The following is an 18,630-nucleotide window of genomic DNA, read 5'->3' on the forward strand; positions in this document are numbered from 1 at the left end:
TTTAGATGTCCCTATATATTTGTTTTATCTTATTAGTCCCAAATATCTGCATTGCTAAGGCAGAAAACAATGATTTTTCAAGAATAAATACCACAAAGGAAAGGAAAGGAACTACTATTTAAAGTTTGAGATTATCTAAGTTTTTTAAGAATTTGACAAGCTAATTGCCAAGAACAATTCTCTGCCCAGCAAGTACAGATAAGTCCGTCCTCCCAGTTGTCAAATTAGAGTCAGGAACCCTTAGATCCAGTAGTTGTGCCAGTGCTGTTTGGGTCTCCCTGGGAATTCCTCTAAACAATGGGAGTGGTGACTAGAAATCAGTTCTTGACTGCAGGATCAGTTATTTGTTGCTAGTCCTTCTTTATCAAATAAGGGGTCCCTAAGTCTATGGGCTGTGGTGTCCATTTTTTGCTGGACACAATTAATATCACTCACAAACTCAGTGCCCTCGAAGAGCTGGTGAGGGTCAAAGACTTGTGATTTGAACTGACTGGATTTTCCCCTTAGGAATTCTATAAACAGAAGCACCTGGCTTTAGAAAGCCATCCTAGATCTTTTGTTGTTTGAAAATCTGTGGTTTTGTTTTTTTTTTTCAGATAGCCCTTTGAAGAAAGGATTTCTTTTTCATGTCTTCCTAAAAAGAACTTCTGCTAAATGTCAGCAGAGGTGGAAACTATGAGTTCAGTGTGTGCACAAACTCAGCAGTAGCAATGCTGGCACTGAGCACTGGTAAAGATGCTCAGCTTTGTTTTGAAAGGGCCACCTCCAGGAGCAAAAGGCAAGTTGAACAACACAGGTCTCATAATATTTTCCACAGTTTGCTGTGAGTGCTGATGATTTTCATACTTTTAAGACTCATTTTGTGAAGCCAGGGAAGGAAATACCACCAACAAATGTCAGAATAATCCTTTTGCATCCAGCTCCCCTTGGGTATGGCTGGCTTGCATTTTTTACATCACAGCTATGCTGGTTAAAGTGAGGTATTCTGACTATCATAACAGTGGAATTGTTTTCAGCAGGCACTTAAAAAAAAACCTAGAAAAGGACAAACAAAGTAGGTGGATATTAGCAGTTCTAAATGCATATTAGAGGAATTTATATTAAAATTCTGTCAACACTTTTTTGGATGAAGGCTAACTCTCTGTAGTACTAAACTGTAAAAAGTACTGCCTACTAGTTTTAGAGGCAGAAATCTAGTAATCTTCCTCAGAGTACAAGTTATTTCAGTGTACATACAAGAAGGAACTGCTAATCCTGGTTCTTTATTAAAGGGATAAACATCCACTTCCTAAATGTTAAGAATAACAAATGTTTGTGCTGTATATTTGTTGATATTCATACATTCACTGAGTTTTCTCTCTGCTTGCTGTCTTCAACATGGATTTATGTGGCACCCATTTACCAATGAATAGATTTTGGATAGTCTCACTATAGTAAAATCTTATGAGCTTTATCCTCTTTCCTAAGTAATTGATCCACGTAGCTCTTCAGCCTCTAAAAATTAACTGCATAGACATCACCCATTAAAAATAATTGCAGATCCCAGTCTATTATTTCCCAGGGATATCAGGCTTTTTCCTGTATATATATTTAAAATGTTGAAATACTAAAGGTGTCTTTGTGGGGGACACACATTATGTAAAAATACTTCTGTATTAGCACCTTAAAATCAATCCCCTCTCCTTCATTAAAATAAATGCATGTGTTGGCTGGTCTATACTGCCTACTATTAAATATCTTTGACTTTATAGACCTTGTGTCTTGGAAAATAAGAGAGGTTTGACTAGTGATCATTGACCATCACTGAATTTCCATACAACTGATTAAGCAGTTTCCTTCTGGTAAGAAAGAAGATTACAGGGAGCTTTACAAATCATAGACAAGTGATGTTACTAATAGCTGTGATTTCATATTTCTTCCTCTTTCAGGTTGAGACAATGTGTGCAAATACATGTAATAGCAGTGAAAACAAACAAAAAAAAGCAAAGCCCAGGCATGCAGAAGCACTCACACTGGGGTACCCTTGGAGAATGGCCAGTTTAGTAGAGATAAGTCAAAATATTGTTTGCCTTAGCTGTAGCTTTAATTAACCACAAAACCTAATAAACTGTTAGGTCATGTTTGCAGTTAAATGCAATAGTATTGATTAGAAAGCAAAGTAAATTAAGTAATAAAAAAAAAACCAAACAAAAAGGTTTGGCAAAACTACAACAGCAGCATATTTCTCCTGCCCCTTCCTTTTGTTCCTGGGAAATATTGACCATTTTCACGTCTAGCAATCTTGCCATAACATAGAAGGGTGGAGTTTCCTAGCTTTCAGCATTTCTCTGTGTATGTTACTATTGCCTGCTGTGCTCTTTGCTGAGGACAAGATAAATAGCTTCTGATGCTAAAGAGAATATTCAGAGACCTTTCTGAGAGTGTGCTTGCAAATGGCATTCAGCATTCCTGAGCGTGCTTGGAAAAAAAAAGTTTAGTGGAGACTTTAATTTCAGTAATGAGGATAATATCTATGTTCAAGACATGAAAGTTAAAATATTTAACTGAATCATGAATTTCTTCCCCATGCTCTGGAGGTCTTCCGACATTTTTCAAATCTCAGTTAGTTAAATGTCCAAGTATAAAACCACATTAGTATTCCGAAAGAATGTTTGAATCTCCATGCCTTATTTGCTCAGGCTAAGTATGCATCCCCCTTTGATTAAGACTCCGCTGATCCTGGAGTAAAATCATTAAAGATTCATAGGCGACCACTGCTTTTTCTCCTCCTCGAGAATGTACTGACACATTTTATGCAATTATTTGTCTCGAGTATCTTCCTGAACTCTTAACCCCCTTTATATTCTCTTATGACTACTTATATTAAGGCAAAAAATCTTCATTTCAAAGCATTTTCAAAAGCTAATATATGATTCATTTGAGTTCAGTGAAAGTAAAATTATGAAAAAGCACCCTGTCATGGAAGGGCTCATTGCTAATTAACTACATGGGTGGTTTCCTTTGAGGAATAATTTCTCTCAATTCTTTAATTTCCAGCTTAAAATGCCTTTGAGTCTAGGCTGATCTTTTAGAAAGATGTTTCTAAAAGTGATAGCTGGATGATGTTGTCCTCCAAGGCAAAGTCTGCTGTCACATCTCCTGCTCACAGGTCTCAGCTCGATGACGAGGGCGCAGACGGGGAGTTCAATCCACCACAGACTTTTTTATTTTTTAAAATTTCTTCTAGCTTGGCTTTCAAGCACACGAGGTTTGTGCTTCTTTTAGCACTCATCTAACCCAGTCCCTTCATTCTTCCTGGTTATTTGTGTGTGGTCTGGACGAGAGGGACAGGGAGGTTTGAGGGGCTCCAAGCTGTGCTCCGTGCACCGAGCCCACGGCCAGCCCCAGGCTGTGCCACGGTGGCTGGGCAGCACCTTCTGCCCCAGAGGCCGTGACCCAAAGCACCAGAAACTGTCCTTGGGTGCTCAAGGACCTGCCTGAGCTCACAGAGAAGCCTCTCCCACCCTGTGGGGGTTCCTGGTATGGAGGAGCAATCGTAAGGAGAACTGCGAGGTCCACGGGCAGTGGTTTTTCTTTCCTCCTGGGCTTCGTGCTCTCTAACTCGGCTGGAGGTGTAAAAGCCCAGAAGAAGCAGATGAAAACCATTATGTTCAGAAATATTTTAATGCTGAAATACTTACAGCAATTCGAATGGGTAGGTGTGCAAAGCTGGGACAGTAACCAGCCTTTTCCCATCATTTATTTAAGTGTTCATTTTAAAATTAAAAGGTTAAAAAGTTCATTTTAGAAATCTATATGAAATGCTCTAGAATATGCAGTCCTTTTATTAAAACTCCTTTAATGTGTTTATAATTTTCAGATGTGTACTTACTACAATTAAAACTGATGATAAAACCATCACTGGCTTCAAGAGCAGGGATTAATCAAAATACTTATTCATTTCTGGAAAAACACCTGCACAGGATTTTAGGTTGTCAAACTTGTTTGCTTTTCATGCCTTGGTTTAAACTTCATGTCTATTGAAGCCTAAGTGGGATTTTAGTACAAAATGGGAAGGATATATCTATACTGGAGAAGGAAGGCAGTTTATATTCTCAGTAAAAGCTAGATTGGTTTTGTTTAAGGTGGAATATAAGTCTTTCTATATTAATGGTTTCTAAAGCTTAAGAAAGATTAGGTTTTTTTAGTTCTTTAAGGTCTTAGAGATTCTTCCCAGCCACGTGTTTTTCTGCTGCTTGCTTTAATCAAAAAGCTATACATTACTGACATCAGAGATACCAGGAGACAAAATTTTATTCACCAAGAACAAATGAGAACTTTAATCAAATTATTAAAACATTTCAGGGTGGCGCTTTTTTTTTTTTTAATAAAAAAAGCCTTTTTGTATCAGAAATCAAGACTGGAATAATTTCTCATGTGTCCATACATTCAGAGCACAGGATTTGGCATTGTAGTAGTCACCTTTAATGCTGAAAATTGGTGTTCATCTTTGTAAGTCTTTCAAGAGCAAAAAAAAGTTAAAAAAAGGCTTGGTTTCAAACATTTTGCAAAGTTTTTTTGCCATCCCTTGCTTTGTTACCTAAAGAACATGGTTTGTATCTCATCTGTGATAAAGTTTATGTTTTTGATAAGCTGTTAGGTAGTCGTTCTCTCAAACAAAGTTTCTATGATTTATTTGTATTATTTGACATTTATATACATTTTATGGGCAACTTGTGGCAATCTTACCAATGAATTTTTCTTCTGGATGAAGTCTTTAGTACTACAAAGAAAGGAAATATAAAGTCTTAAGAGATTACTATTCTTGATACAGCTTTGAAAAAATAGCTACCATCAGAAAAACCCCATCAGGTATTTTGCCTTCCTTCAGTGTCCTCCAGGTTATCTAAGGACAAACACAGGAAAGAAAAACATAAAAGTCAGGGTAACCTTGGCTCTCAAAAAAAAGTGTTGTACAGGATTTCAACATCTCTTTTATATAAGAAAATAAAACCTGAGTGCTGATTTTCCATATTTTGCTCATTTGAACCACGGGAGTTTCTGACATTATTTATAACTATAATGTTGTCAGCTGGATATTTATCTATGTATATAATTATCCACGGTCTTTTTAGAGTAACCATCTGAAAATACAGCTTTAAAGAATGTATTAAAATGTCATTAACCTGCTAATATTTTAAAGCACTATCACATTTACCTTTTTCCCTTTTTTTTTTTCCACTCCACACATAAGTTGTGTATAATTTACTCCTTGATTGGAAGAAAGTTCCCTGTAAGTAAAATTTGTACCTTATTAACCTTCAGGATCTATACAGAAGGAGTAGAGTAGAGAATTTCAAGGGATAATGCCTGTAAAACCCTTTTAATATACAGAAATCTATTAAGATCTGGAAAATTGGGTCTCACGTGCTGACTACCAGTGAAGCTGGTGAGACTGCAAGAAAAGACAGATTTTGGGTAGTTTCATCTCTTAAGTATTTCTCAATGATCTTTGACAACTCTGTGTTATTACTTTGTTGGACTTGTGTCTGTCTTGCATGGACAGCTTGGTGCTCAGTGCCTTGCAAGAGGGATCTTCTGTGGCCAGACAAGGAGGTCTAATGGTTTAAGTGAATGGTTTAAGTGTCAAGAGGTCTGCGTGTCTTCTGTTGTTCCACTTGTCTTTAAGGGTTGTTTTGTTTCACTCTGATTTAAGAGCAGCAGGTCCATTGACTTGCTTTGCTGATGTGACTGAAATTGTGGCTCTGGCTGGTGCTCGTGGTAGAAATCACTGTTCCTGGAACTCTTCAAAAACCACGTAGCTGTGGTGCTTATGGTTTAGTGGTGGACCTGTCAGGGTGAGGTTAAAGGTGGTACTCAATGATCTTACTGTTCTTTCCCAACCTAAATGGTTCTATGATTCTAGGAAGTGCCTGACTGCAAATCATCCTTTAAACACTCAAAAAAGTATTTCATGAAGTACTTCTTTTTTTCTTTTTTTTTTTTTCTTTAAAAAAAGCCCTTTAGAAATATGCAAGAAAACCTGATTTTTGGGCTTAAATATCTTGCAGATGTTGTCATTATGCTTACTAAACCACATTGTTACTGTTGGAACTCATGCTAGCATGGCAGAAGCTGCTGGACCACTCCAGTAAATCAGGTGGAGGGCAATGGAACTAAGCCCTCTGTTTCTGTCTGCTGGCCTGCAGGTATTACCACATTCCTCCAGTGCACTTAAGGGACTAACAAGAGACATTTTAGTGCCAAATACACTTCTAGTTCCTGGCGACTTAGCAGATAACTTTGGGGCCTTGCACTTATATTTTCCTGCCATTCCACTTTATATTTTAAGTGATCTGGTTTTTTAGTGCAAGCCTTGTGTTGTTTGTACTGGTATTTTTAAAGCCCTGATTACAGACTAGTGGTGATAAGCAACTCAGTCCTCAAACTGTTCCCAGCTGGAATTTTTTGTTATGATAAGGGTAAGAGCAGGGAGAGAGCAGTAGATAGATGGGAATCTGAGGTGTTCCCTGCCTAGGCACTGACTTGCAAGGATCAGATCTGGAATCAAAATTAAATTCAAATACTCTCTTTTACTTTCTTGCACATCAGTAGTCTATTACTAAAAACCCAGTGGCTCAAAATTAGTTTAATTAGCCTAATCTTAATCAGATAGCTTTAAATATTCATCTACATTGTCCAGGGACCAGCTAAATTAAGTTGATTGAGAACTGCTTATAAATTGTGAATGCACATTGATCCTTTCTGCCCACCCTTGCTTTCAAGTGGAGTTCATGTGCAGGAAAACTTCTTTCCCATAAAGCCAATCCATATTGTAACAGTCAACACATTGACAACACGTGGCATGTGCAAACAGATGAGGATAACAAACAAGTCAAATCTGTTTTCAGGAAAAATACAAACTCTCCAGGCTGATACATGGCCATTAACGTGCTCCTCACTTCTCAGGGCCCAGCTCATTTTCTCACAGACTCAGCTGCATCCCTGTTATCAGTGGAGCTGAGAATTTTAACTCTGAGATAAGCAGAATATGGAAATGCATTCCTGCTTCCAGATCCATCAATGACAGTGTTTAGTCTTCTCTGGGCAGGAGTGTAAGACACTACAATAAGCTGTATCCCACAGAAATGGATCTTTAAGTTTCCTGAACCAGTTCAGGAGTTCAATATCTGCTCAGAACACCCTCTTTAGAAATGCTGATCACTTAGATCGATCTCCTCTGAGTTGTTGTTATGGTAGGGTTTGCTAAGTCAGCTCCACAGCAAAGGAGTGGACCTCATCAGGCAGAAGCCTTCCCTGGTCCCACTTCCTATGGCAGAGAGAGGGAGGACATGAGCTCATCAAACCACCAGAGAAACAGGACTTGAATCCTGCTGGGCTCTTTGTGTGGCCAGACTGCAGCAGATGGCATGGCAATGTCCTGGGGTCCCGAGGCTGGAGGGCTGAGCTGCCACAAGAAGAGGAGGTTCCAGCTCACTGGGGAATTGCTGGCATGAGCAGAGGGCTGTGGGAAGGGGGACTGTGAGTTCCTCCCCTGGCACAAAGTTCCTGTTTCCTGTTGAACCGTATTACAGCTCCAAGCTCTTTGAGTGCTATTAATTCCTTCATGCTGCCAGAAACAATACAAAGAGTAGTTCAGCAAGAGTGCAAAAGGGGAATATTGTGCATATAATAATGCAGGACCAAGACATATTAATGATATTTTCAGTAAAGAAGCCATTCAAATATTTCCATTTCTTCCTTATTTATTTATTCTAGGTGTCCATTCATGCTTTGCTGTTCTTGCTGCATATGGCAGATTAGATATTTTGTTCTTGAACTCTCGTGCTTGATTTAATAATTTGGAGACATAATGACAATGAAATTAGGTGAAAATCCCATAAACCATCAAAATTACACATCTAGAGGCACGTGGAGTTCAGAGTCAATATTTCTGCTGGAACCAAGATACATAGCACATTGCTGTTTTCATTTGGTCCTACTGACTGTCCAAGCTGGTGGTGTGAACACCATTCCTGCTGCTCTTTGTGTGAAATTTCGTTTTCTATCAGTTTATTTCTTAGGGTATTTTTTCCCAGATTCATACATCCAAGAAGTAAAGAAATCAATTTTGTATACTCAAAAGTTGTTTTTAATGCCTTACTGTCAGCAGTCAAACAGTGTTGAGTCTGCAATTGTAGAATGTTCAGATCTGGGGTTATTGAGGTTATCAGCAGTTTGAACTTCTTGTGCTTATGCCCCAGGGTCTTAGAGGAGCAGATAGTTTATGAAGAGGTGATTTTTCTCTTGGTGTTTATGGCACTAGAAAATGAAGACATAACAAATGTCAAAGTATTTTTCAGATTTAAAAGTAAGTGATATACGATTCTTTCTTGTCTTTTATGTTTCAGCCAGCTCAAAACACTACTTATAAAATGACTCATGAAATGACTGCTTCACAGTAAAGGTGATACCGAAGAGGTCAGAGTCTCCATATATGGTGCCATCCACAGGCCAACAAATCCTGTTTGGACCAACAGCAAGGTGAGCAATGGACCCACTTGGTCCACGTTCATTTGGCCAGTGGTCAGACCTGCCTGGGCTTTGGTGCCACCTGAGGCTTGTGAAAATAAATCCATTGAAAATGCACTCAGTAAAGCACTCCAGATTTCAATATTCAGAATTTAACAAAATGTTTGAAAAGAGTAAAAAATATACTCAGACAGTAATTTATGTAGGCTAGTAAAAATGAAAATTAGGTAGGGAGTTCAATCAGTGGGGCACTGCATTTTTTTGCTTTTTTTTTTAAATAATCAAAACTGTCTATGTGAAGTGATTTTTATATTAGCCTTTTATAATGATAGTGATGTTATCCATTGCTGAGATAAACCTGACTGCTATTCACTGAAGGAGTAACAGGCTGCAGGAATACCCAGGCACTGCACTGGGTATGTATTTATGTACTCACATGTGTTCCTGTTCAGAGACTGATGAAAAATTTTAAAAGCTGTCTGCTAAAGCACAAATCCTATCAGAAAAGAGGTTTTGTGAGAGATGCAGAGAATGTGTTAAAACAAAAAAGTCTACTACTTTTAAAACCAGATGTGATAGGTCCCTATGAAATCATTTCCTACTGCTATCATGCTGATTAGCTGCACAGATTTTGTTACTGGTCTCTTGAACAGATGGTCTATACTTCTCTTGCAAACTCCAGAGTTACTGAATGACAGAGGCATTTAATTCTGAAGTCCTTTAAAAAAATGGTCCTGTTTCAGATTTATTTCTCGATGAAGATTCACATATTTTTACTGCAGAGTAACATTTCTCCAAAGCTTAAATCACTACCACTTTATTTCTGGAATGGTTCACAGGTTTTACCTCCAACATTTGCTTCGTTTTGTTGGTTCAGCTCCCGGTTCCCGGTGCTTTGTTTTCTGTCCAGTGCCTGCTACACTCCACCCATCTGCCTGTGTGATTGAAGGGGAGGCAACATTAAGCAATCTTTGCTTACAAGAGCATCTTCCAGAAGAGCTCAGATACTTTCAAACCCTCTGCATTTGATTTCTTGGGTAAGAAAACAACTATTGATTCAATGACTGCCTTGAGAGATTCTAGGTAAATATATAATTGCATGAACCAACTTTATGACTGTGACCAGTCTTAGTCTGACACAACACAGCAATCAAGTACAGAAAAAACAGCTCTTTCCCATCTGTCTTTATGTAGCACACAGGTTTGTCTGGCAGGGTGGATTGTGCATATATAGGTAAGCATGTTTAAATACTTCCTGTCAATGTAAGACAGAACTGTATCTACTATCAATGCTGAAAATTGCACTGAGCATTTTATGAACTTGGAATTTATGTTACTGTTTAGTTTTGTTTCGCTTTTCTGCCATGTGTTTTCTTAGAAAGGCCTCGAGCTGACAATATATCAGCTGAGTTCTAATTTAACAACTTTACTGCCTTATCTTATATTTCTGAAAATTATGTTGGAGAATTTAGTACCTGTGAAACTCTGATAGCTTTAGGGCTAAATCCAATACAAGGATCTATAGCAGCACAGCTAGCACACACCGTGACAGATGGGTGAAGAAGCAGCAACTCCATTTGCTCAGAAGGAGTTGCATAAGTCAAACCTGAGTGCAAAAAATCTACATTTCTGGTAAACAGAGACATAACAGGCACAGTTGCTTATGGACTTCAGGGCTCATCCAAGCATTCTTCCAGCTGCTCCCACTTGGAGAGGGATGCTTAGTCCCTTCCTCACAGGTAAAATTCAGAGAAGCTTTCTACATACAGGGACCTCAGCTGTCACAAAAGGGTACAACTAATATCTGTCTCCAAATGACTGTATAACTTGACTATAGCCTTACTCCAGACCACACACCTGATCATGCTTGTCCTAACATGCAACAAATATAGTGGCACACAGGCAATTGGACATGCATATTATTTGTATGTCATCCAGCCTTCAAAGATCTGACATAATGAATCAATTTTCTTTTTTAGTTGATGTTTCCTGCTCACTGTCTCTGTGAAAGTCTAGCCCATAGGATACTGGAGGACAAAGGCTTTGTCATGGTGTATTGACCCTGGGTGTCTATTCACACCTGCCTGAAGGAGTTGTATTTTTACACTTCTTGCTGAGCACATAATGGGATGTAAATTCCCTGACTCACCATGTAGGAAAATGGCTTACACAAAGGATTTTCCCTTTCTCTCTCATATAATTCAACAAAGCCAGGTCTCTACTTGCTCTTTTAACTGATTTAGCACCCTCTCACTCAGGAGAAGAGACCAGGGAATATACCTGTCTTACTTTTTATTACATTCTGAACCAGCCTCTTAGCATCCTCCCTGGGCTTAATTTTTGACTGAGATAAGCCATTTGAGGAGACAGATCTGAAGACAAATTCCTACTGACCCCAGAGCCTTGGGAGTCCTTAAGGAACATCTTGACCTTCATGACCTTCGCTCTGCTGTCCTGCAAGCACTTCTCTCAGAGAGGGTGCCTGGGCAGGGATGGCAGGAATTGGACATTGTCTCGCATATTTTTTCACAGAAAGAAATGACATGGTCTATTGCACTTCCTTTTCCACTTTGTTTCCAATCTACAAGCTTTTCCTACAGATCTGTAAATCCTTATTAGGTAAATTGGCATGCCTGTTCTGCAGCAGAGGATGTGTCTGGGCTTCTGTTCTGTGAGAAGTTATATGGACTATTTGGATGCTAGAGCATTTTTTTCTAGGCAGAGGATCTCAGGGAATGGACATGCCTGTTTATCTACAGTGGCTCTGGTGCTCTTTGGCATCACTGCTGCTCTCTGTTCTTCTCCACAGGGAAGGAGCTTCATCTGGAAAGAAGTGACCTTATGAATTGTTATTAATTAACACCCACATGTGAGTTAGCACCTTTATCATGGGCTTTGCTATAATAGCACCTAAGTCAGATTCTAGAGGGACCAGCTATCTTAGAAATTATCTCAAGGCTGTAGGAACAGAACTGGTTATTTTTGAGTATAGTTGTTCCTTGAAACTTCAGCTTGATTCCATCATGTGGATTTATAACCTCCTTGATGCTAAGCATTTAAACATAAGCATTTTCGATACTGTCTGGACAAGGGCTGTGGATCTGCCTGCTACGGGATTGATCAAATTAGTTTTCTGATAAATAGCAGGCAGTTAGACTGCCAATAGTCTAAAACACTCAGGGAACAAAATAAACTGGCTGTAGAAGAAACGTTATCCTTTACTCATAATAGTATATGAGAAAATACTTGTATGGAATATCAACACTTATGGCAGTAAAGCCCTATACATAAAAAGTTCCCTGGCACGTAAAGTGCACTATCTAAGAAAAATGAAAACAAAACAAAACAAACACAAGCCCTTACTGTTTCACATCCTTTTTTCCTCATGTTCAGTGTCACTGTTGCATGGCAAGAGGACTGGGTGAGCTGCTGAAGATGGTGTAACCAGCTGGCACCCGGCATTAGGTTCCTTTCTCTCTGTTAAGGAGCCATTGGAGTGCCTTCACGGGTTTTCTTCCGAGCAATTGACTTTCCTCTATCCTTTTCTCGCTCAGTCTTTGCTTGTAGAGCCTTGGTTTTGCTGCTTCAGGGGCTTGGCAACAATGTCTAACCCAGAGACTTCCTGAACCTGAGGAGCAAGAAGGAAGCGATGCTGGTACAGCCTTTACTCTGGTGAGTCTGCTGGACCTGGGGGTCTCTCTGTCTCTGTGTGCTTGTGGGGCAATCTTTGGGAGACACTTCCTTGAGGTCAGAGGCAGGAGTTCTGTGCTACAGAGCATCCTCCCCTCCGTGAGCAGAGACGTGCTCTTCTCCTGCAGTGTTCCTGACTCGGGGTCTGAATGTTTGCTCAATTACTCAATTTATGTTTGTGCAATTTTGAACTCTGAGTGCAAGAAGTCTTTTTACTCAGTGTATATTTAGACCAGAAAATAGTGCCTCTTTTCTTATGGAAGCAATCTTGCTGCATGGGACTAAAAGGGCCCTATGAATTTAGCCTTTCTAGCCTGTAAATCGTATCACAAATTGGCAGAAAAATAGTTTCCATCAAGCTCCTTTTCAATTCCTTCAAAGGAGAAACAAGTTTGTGGTTAACACATATATGATCCTGAACCCTGTGAGTCTGGCATTTAGCAGTGCTGTGCCAATGACAGAACCACAAATGTATATGTAGCAAGTCCTCTTACGGAAATGTCATCTCCTTTGCCCTCTGAGAGCCAGCAATGTTTCCACTTATGAAAAACATACCATCAAGTGGTGTGTGGAACTTACCACCACAAATGGAGATCTTTGGTGGAACCACATGCATAGGTCTGTTCAAACTGTGCAGTGCATAATTTTCCTGCTCCACAAATGGAAACTAAAGAAATCAGTGTCAGATGGTCCCTGTGGCCTGGTGTGTGTCACACTGTTTATTTAAACAGATCAGTGATTCTGGGGATCTACTGCACAGCTTAATTCATACTGGAAATAGAAAATGGAGGATAAATAATTCAGCAGTTGAATAGTAAAAGCACAAATTTTTCCTTTTTTTCCCCCAGCTTGAGGGATGTAGTTATGTGTAAACATTTCCACTGGGACCTGGTGACTGTAGCTGGATGTAAACAGTTTGCATTGGCAGTGCTTGGTCCCATCTAGAACTAATCTGTTTAACAGTTCAGTCTGAAACCACTATCAGTAGAACTCATCTGAGAAGATATTTCTCATGCACACTGATTTAAAGCAATTATTTAAATTACTGCTACCATCCTGTTTTCCACAAAGCCGGTCAGAAGGCCTGACGAATATGATTATATATGTACTTAATGTCTTTTTTTGTTGCCTTTGCTACTTATTTCTTTAGGATGTATTTTTTTCCCCCGTATCAGTAACTAGGCAGAATGTCCCAAAACAAAATAACTTTTCTGTATACCTCACTCAGTTTTTGATGGGTACATTTCAGAAAGGATCAGGATGCAAGGGCTCCTCACCAGACCTCTGACAGCTGCCCTATGCTAGGAGTGAAGTGGGTGGAACTTTCTACTTTTGCTTTTGTCTTATGAAGGTAACAGACATGAAGTGTGGGTCACTCAGACAAAAGGGCTGGGATGGCTGGGGGTGCTGTCAGGAACAAATGCCCCACTGTAACTCTGAGCTTCAGTGTCTCTGATGGATGTCTCAGAAAGCTGGCTGCTACCAGCATTGTCAAACACATTTCTGCACCGGCACAGAAGAGCAAAAATAGCCCTCTCATTTCTTATTAGAGGTTCATGGCCAGAATATTCCTGTCCAGATTAATAAAGTCATTACTAATTTAGAAAAGCACATCTCACATATCTCTTTGTATAAATCCTGCCTCTGCAGGGATAGCCAAGCAGCAGGACATTTTCAAGCACCACCTGCACAGCCTGGCTAACAACCTGACAGAGGCATGGGTGGTCTCCAGACACCAACTGCAGTCGTGCTGACACTGCACCTCCAGCTGTACTTAGAGGGACTTGGAAATGTATAATGCTGTGTTAGTAAGTAAAGCCCCTAGTTAGGCTAACTTAAAGTAGCTTTTAATCTTTTCTAATGAAAATCTGCAGTTATGATCCTAAGTCTTTTTCCCAAATTCTTCTGCAGCTTTGGGTGCAATCCAACACCCACGGACTTCAAAGCCAAAACCTGACTGGAGAAGGCCATTCTGCTGCCAGTCCTGTACCAGCCCCAGGGGCTGCCCCACACAGGGAGATCCAAAACTCAGCAGGGCTCCCCCAACCCCCCTAATGCTCCCATTGTGCTCGCACAGGACTCCTGCTCATGCCATCAGCAGGGCACAGTTGGCAGGCACTGTGCATCAAGCTCTGGCACGGGATGAGGTGTGCACAGTTTTTCTTCTCTCAAAGAACTGCTGTCACAGCTCAAGTGCTCCTCAGGTAGTTCCTTCTCTTCTAAAGCAATTGGAGGATTTTGCACAACCAGAGCCTCAGTTCTAGTTGCATACCTGTGGGCTGAGGAAAGACTGATCGTATTTTTCGTGTTTTTATTCTTCTGTTTAGTCAGAGTGGAGATGAGCCTCCAAGCAAAATAATCTGCAGCCTCAAGGGACCACTGGACTTGGCACTTGAGCTTCACTTCATAAGCATCTCTTTTGCCAGCAGGTCTGAGCTAGAAATAGCAAAGCTGGACATGACAGCTGAGGAGAATGAGAGCAGGTTAGGAAGCACTAATGACTGCAGTTCACTTTCAGAGTCCCCTACACCTGACAGAACTGAGAAATGAGTTTTGACTGGAGCAGTGTTAACATGCTTTTTTCCCCTGTTCTGTAGCCCCAAGTCTGCCTCGCTGGGAGCAGAGTGTGGCGTGGGCTGGCTCTGCTGCTGCTCAGGCCATTTCCCTTACTTTGGGAAGATGCCTGTGCGATTTGTTAAGTTCAAAACTGGCCAGCTCTTCAGGGCCAGCATATACCACACCTAGAGAGACAGGGACAGGGAGGAAACTCGACTTAAAACTCTTCATGAAGACCCCACTTCCGCAGGGAGACGGGACCCTGTTTTTGCAGTAGCACTTCTGCTCCAGCCTCTGTGCTCAAGTCCTGAGGTAAGGTTTCAGCAGGCCAAAATAAGCTCATTTAATGAGGTCCAGGGGGCATTGTGCCTCTTGCCAGCTCCTCATTAGTGAACTGACTGCACTACACATAGGCAAAACCCATCAGCCTGGTGCAGTCAGACAGAGCTGCTGGGTCTGTTGCTGATTTACAAAGCTCAGCTGTTCTGGGTTAAGCAATCACATATGGGAACTTGTTGGAAGCTTCCTTGAAGTAAGCCCTAAAGTAAGTTACATCTTTATGGGAAAATGTTTAAAAATAAAACCATATGAAGGAGCATGCAGGAATAAGGGCTGGAAGGGGAAAGACATTCTGGTTTTATTTTGCTATAACTCACTGTCTACATCTGGTAAACAAAAAGAGGAAGAAGGAACTACTAAAAGTGAAGTTACTATTTCAGGGGTGAAGAAAATTGAGATTATTCCAAACTTAGCTTCAAAGATTTTTATTGATCTTAATTTTTTTCCCCTACTCTGTCTGGGCAGCAGGACTTAAGGTTTTTTTGCCTTTGTTTCTGTTTCTCCAGTTGGAAGAAATTATTATTGTAGGGGCAGGCAGTGCAAATAGCATAAGCTGGAGTTATCATCACTCTCCTGTGGCCATGAGTATTTCATTATTTAGGTTTCATTTGTACCAGATCAGAGCAGATCCTTTCTGTGGGATGGTGACTCCATTAAGGACACAGCCTCGAAGAAATGGATTGGTTTCAGTGCAAGTGTAATAATTTCTTTGATTATAAGAAAAATATTGCATAGAAGTGTGACCCAAGCACAGCTACACTGTCAGTGAATTCCAGCCAGAAAGAATCTGTGATGAAGAGTCCATCATACATGAGCAGTATTGAAGGACAGAAATGAATGCTGCTTGTTCTTACACCAGTGCTGAGGGAGCAGTGAGTGGTTTTTTTGCTGAGTCTTTAGTTAGGAAATGCAGTTACAGTTTACAAGGGAGTTGGCAGAGGTTTGTCAGGAGTGATGGGCTTGTGGTCCACGGAAAATTATTTAATTCATGGTGGCAGATGTGTTGGCAGACGTGGTGGTAGAAGAAATGGCTTCTATTGGGCAGGTCCAGACTCTTCCTTCCTGTAGTCTGATTTCTCATCTTTCACACCTCTGGGAAAAAGGCTCATGAATATCAGCTCCCAATGTGAAAAATTAATTGTAGCCACTTATAACTTCTGTTCTTCTCCAGTATATATACTCCACAAGATTTGGAGTTTTTTCACAATCAACAAGGGTAAAGGAAAACATTTTGAGAAGCTGGCAGAAACATGCTGAGAGTTTAGCAGGAAGCTGAACACTGTATTTCCATGCAAGTGTATAAACTGAGATCTTTTTATAAGTAGGAGGAAATGAAGCTTATGTTTTGTGGGCTTTAAAAGTAAGTTACTGTGTCTCCCACATATTGCATGAAATAAAACCTTCAAAAAGCTAAAATTACTCACACATGCACAAACTGGCACACAGTTTTATCTATAAATATATGGAATTGATACATTCATTGATAGCTAAATGGTATACTTGCCCTCTGAAGTTTGTAGTGACTTAGTGGTCCCATTTTTACCTTCTGCCTTCTGATTGTAATGAAGGTGCAGAATTCAGAGATCTGCAGATCTGCTGAGGGTGGAAGCAGCTGATGGTAGGATATGCAAACACTGACCCAAGTGCCCCAGCTGCTTGGCTGGGATGCTCCTGCCTTCCACAGGGTTCTCAGCAGCTCCTGCAGGTTACAGGCTTCTCCACATCTTCAAAAAACAAAGCATAGCAACAAAAAACCATCCAGTGTTCATTCAAGCATCAGTTCAATGGCTTTGATACATCTGTTCACTCTTAATCGTGTGCTACATTTTACTCATTGTTTTCTTTTATTTTTCATTATTTTATGGTATTCATATATTTTCTGGTTTAACTTGTTCTGTCTTGGTGGTGATGACAGTCAGTGCTTTGGATTTTAATTTTCCCTTTTTTTTGTCAATGGAAGTTTTACTTTTCCTTTTCCTCTGGCATGAGGCATCTCAAGTCTGACCTCATTCCAGTTCTTTTAGTAGTCTGGATGGGTATTTCTTGCATGAACACATAAATTTCAGCTTTGGATGAATTTTGAATATGGTAATTTTAATTTCTATAGTCATAGTTCATTAGTTAGCCACAGTTTTATCTCCATATTCTACTTTATCATCTTTATTTAAAATGTAGGCATACATTTAAATTTTGGCCTTAAAATTCTTTAAACTTTTTACCATCCTACTGTAAAACAGTTCTGCTTGATTTCTTTTTCTTACCTTTTTTTTTTTTATTTTATTTTTTTTCTTTTCTCAGTTACTCGATTAATCATTCTTTTGGAATATATGTTTTAAATTGAATTTGAAAATTCAACCTGAACTTGTATTTTGGCAAACTTCACTTTATTAATTAGGTCTTTGCCCATTGAAACCTGATTATTTTTCAGCCTTTTGCTGGGATCGAATTGAAATAAGAGCTGTAAGTGCAGCAGAGCTATCATTCTGCATATATTTGTCAAAAATCTGCACTTATTATACAGAAGCAGTTGAATATATTCTTCATTTTGAAAATGAAAATTAATAGGATATTGTCTGGAGCAGGTGGCTCTAGAAAAGGCACCTAGGAAGTAAAAGCTTTTTATATGTAATTGGTGGATACCATTTCATTGATATTAATTATAAATGGAAAAAAGTATGAGCAACCTTAATTTTTTAATCTTGTTGATGGTCAAGGGCATTTAGAACTTTTACTCATCAGAATAGAGAAACAGATTTTAAACAGCAGAGCTTTCAGAATGCAAATGTAAAGCTCAAGTAAACAGTCCTGCCAGATCTGTAAGGAGGTAAACTTCTGATTATTATTTTTGCAGGTGTTTTCTAAAGTATTTTGTGAAAGATGAAAAGAATTGCTGAGATCACATTTATAATAGAAATGGAGAGGTACAAGATGGGTTATATAAGCTGTAGCTATGCCAATTTTATTTGTGTACTCGTTGATAAAATTTTCTAAAAATTTAGTCATTTTGCTTAAAAAAAAAAAAATCTCCACGTGATAAAGACTGGGCATAAGAATTATTTCTTATTGGACTTCAGTCCCAATGCTGACATTCACTTTCTGAGGGGCTGAGTAAGCAATTTAAATGGAGCTGAATCTAAGTTCAGCAAAATAAAAACTAATGGATATTATCTTTATTGGCATCACAGAGAGCTTTTTTGTACTTTTAGCTTTGTGAAATACATGATACAGAAATATGGTCGTATTTATGCTGAAGTCATAAGAGCTCTCCTGCCCTTTTACTTAATATCACATTAGTAAAGAGCTTCCAAGACCATCCATTTCACTGTCACCTTTTTCACTTATATGTGAGTCTTCTACAATTTTACTTTGGGATTCATATTTTTTTGTTATTCTAAGTCTGGTCTGCCAAGTTCTTTTCCTTCTTACTTAGCTGTTTGCCTGCAATCTGCTGACCTGCATTTCAACAAGCATTTTTTCTACACCACTGAGTGCAGTGGACTCAGAAGAGGGTACATCAGCTTTTACACAAATAAC

The sequence above is a fragment of the Myiozetetes cayanensis genome, unplaced genomic scaffold (assembly GCF_022539395.1).
Source record: "Myiozetetes cayanensis isolate MyiCay16 unplaced genomic scaffold, myiCay2020 scf13, whole genome shotgun sequence".
Lineage (NCBI taxonomy): Eukaryota > Metazoa > Chordata > Aves > Passeriformes > Tyrannidae > Myiozetetes > Myiozetetes cayanensis.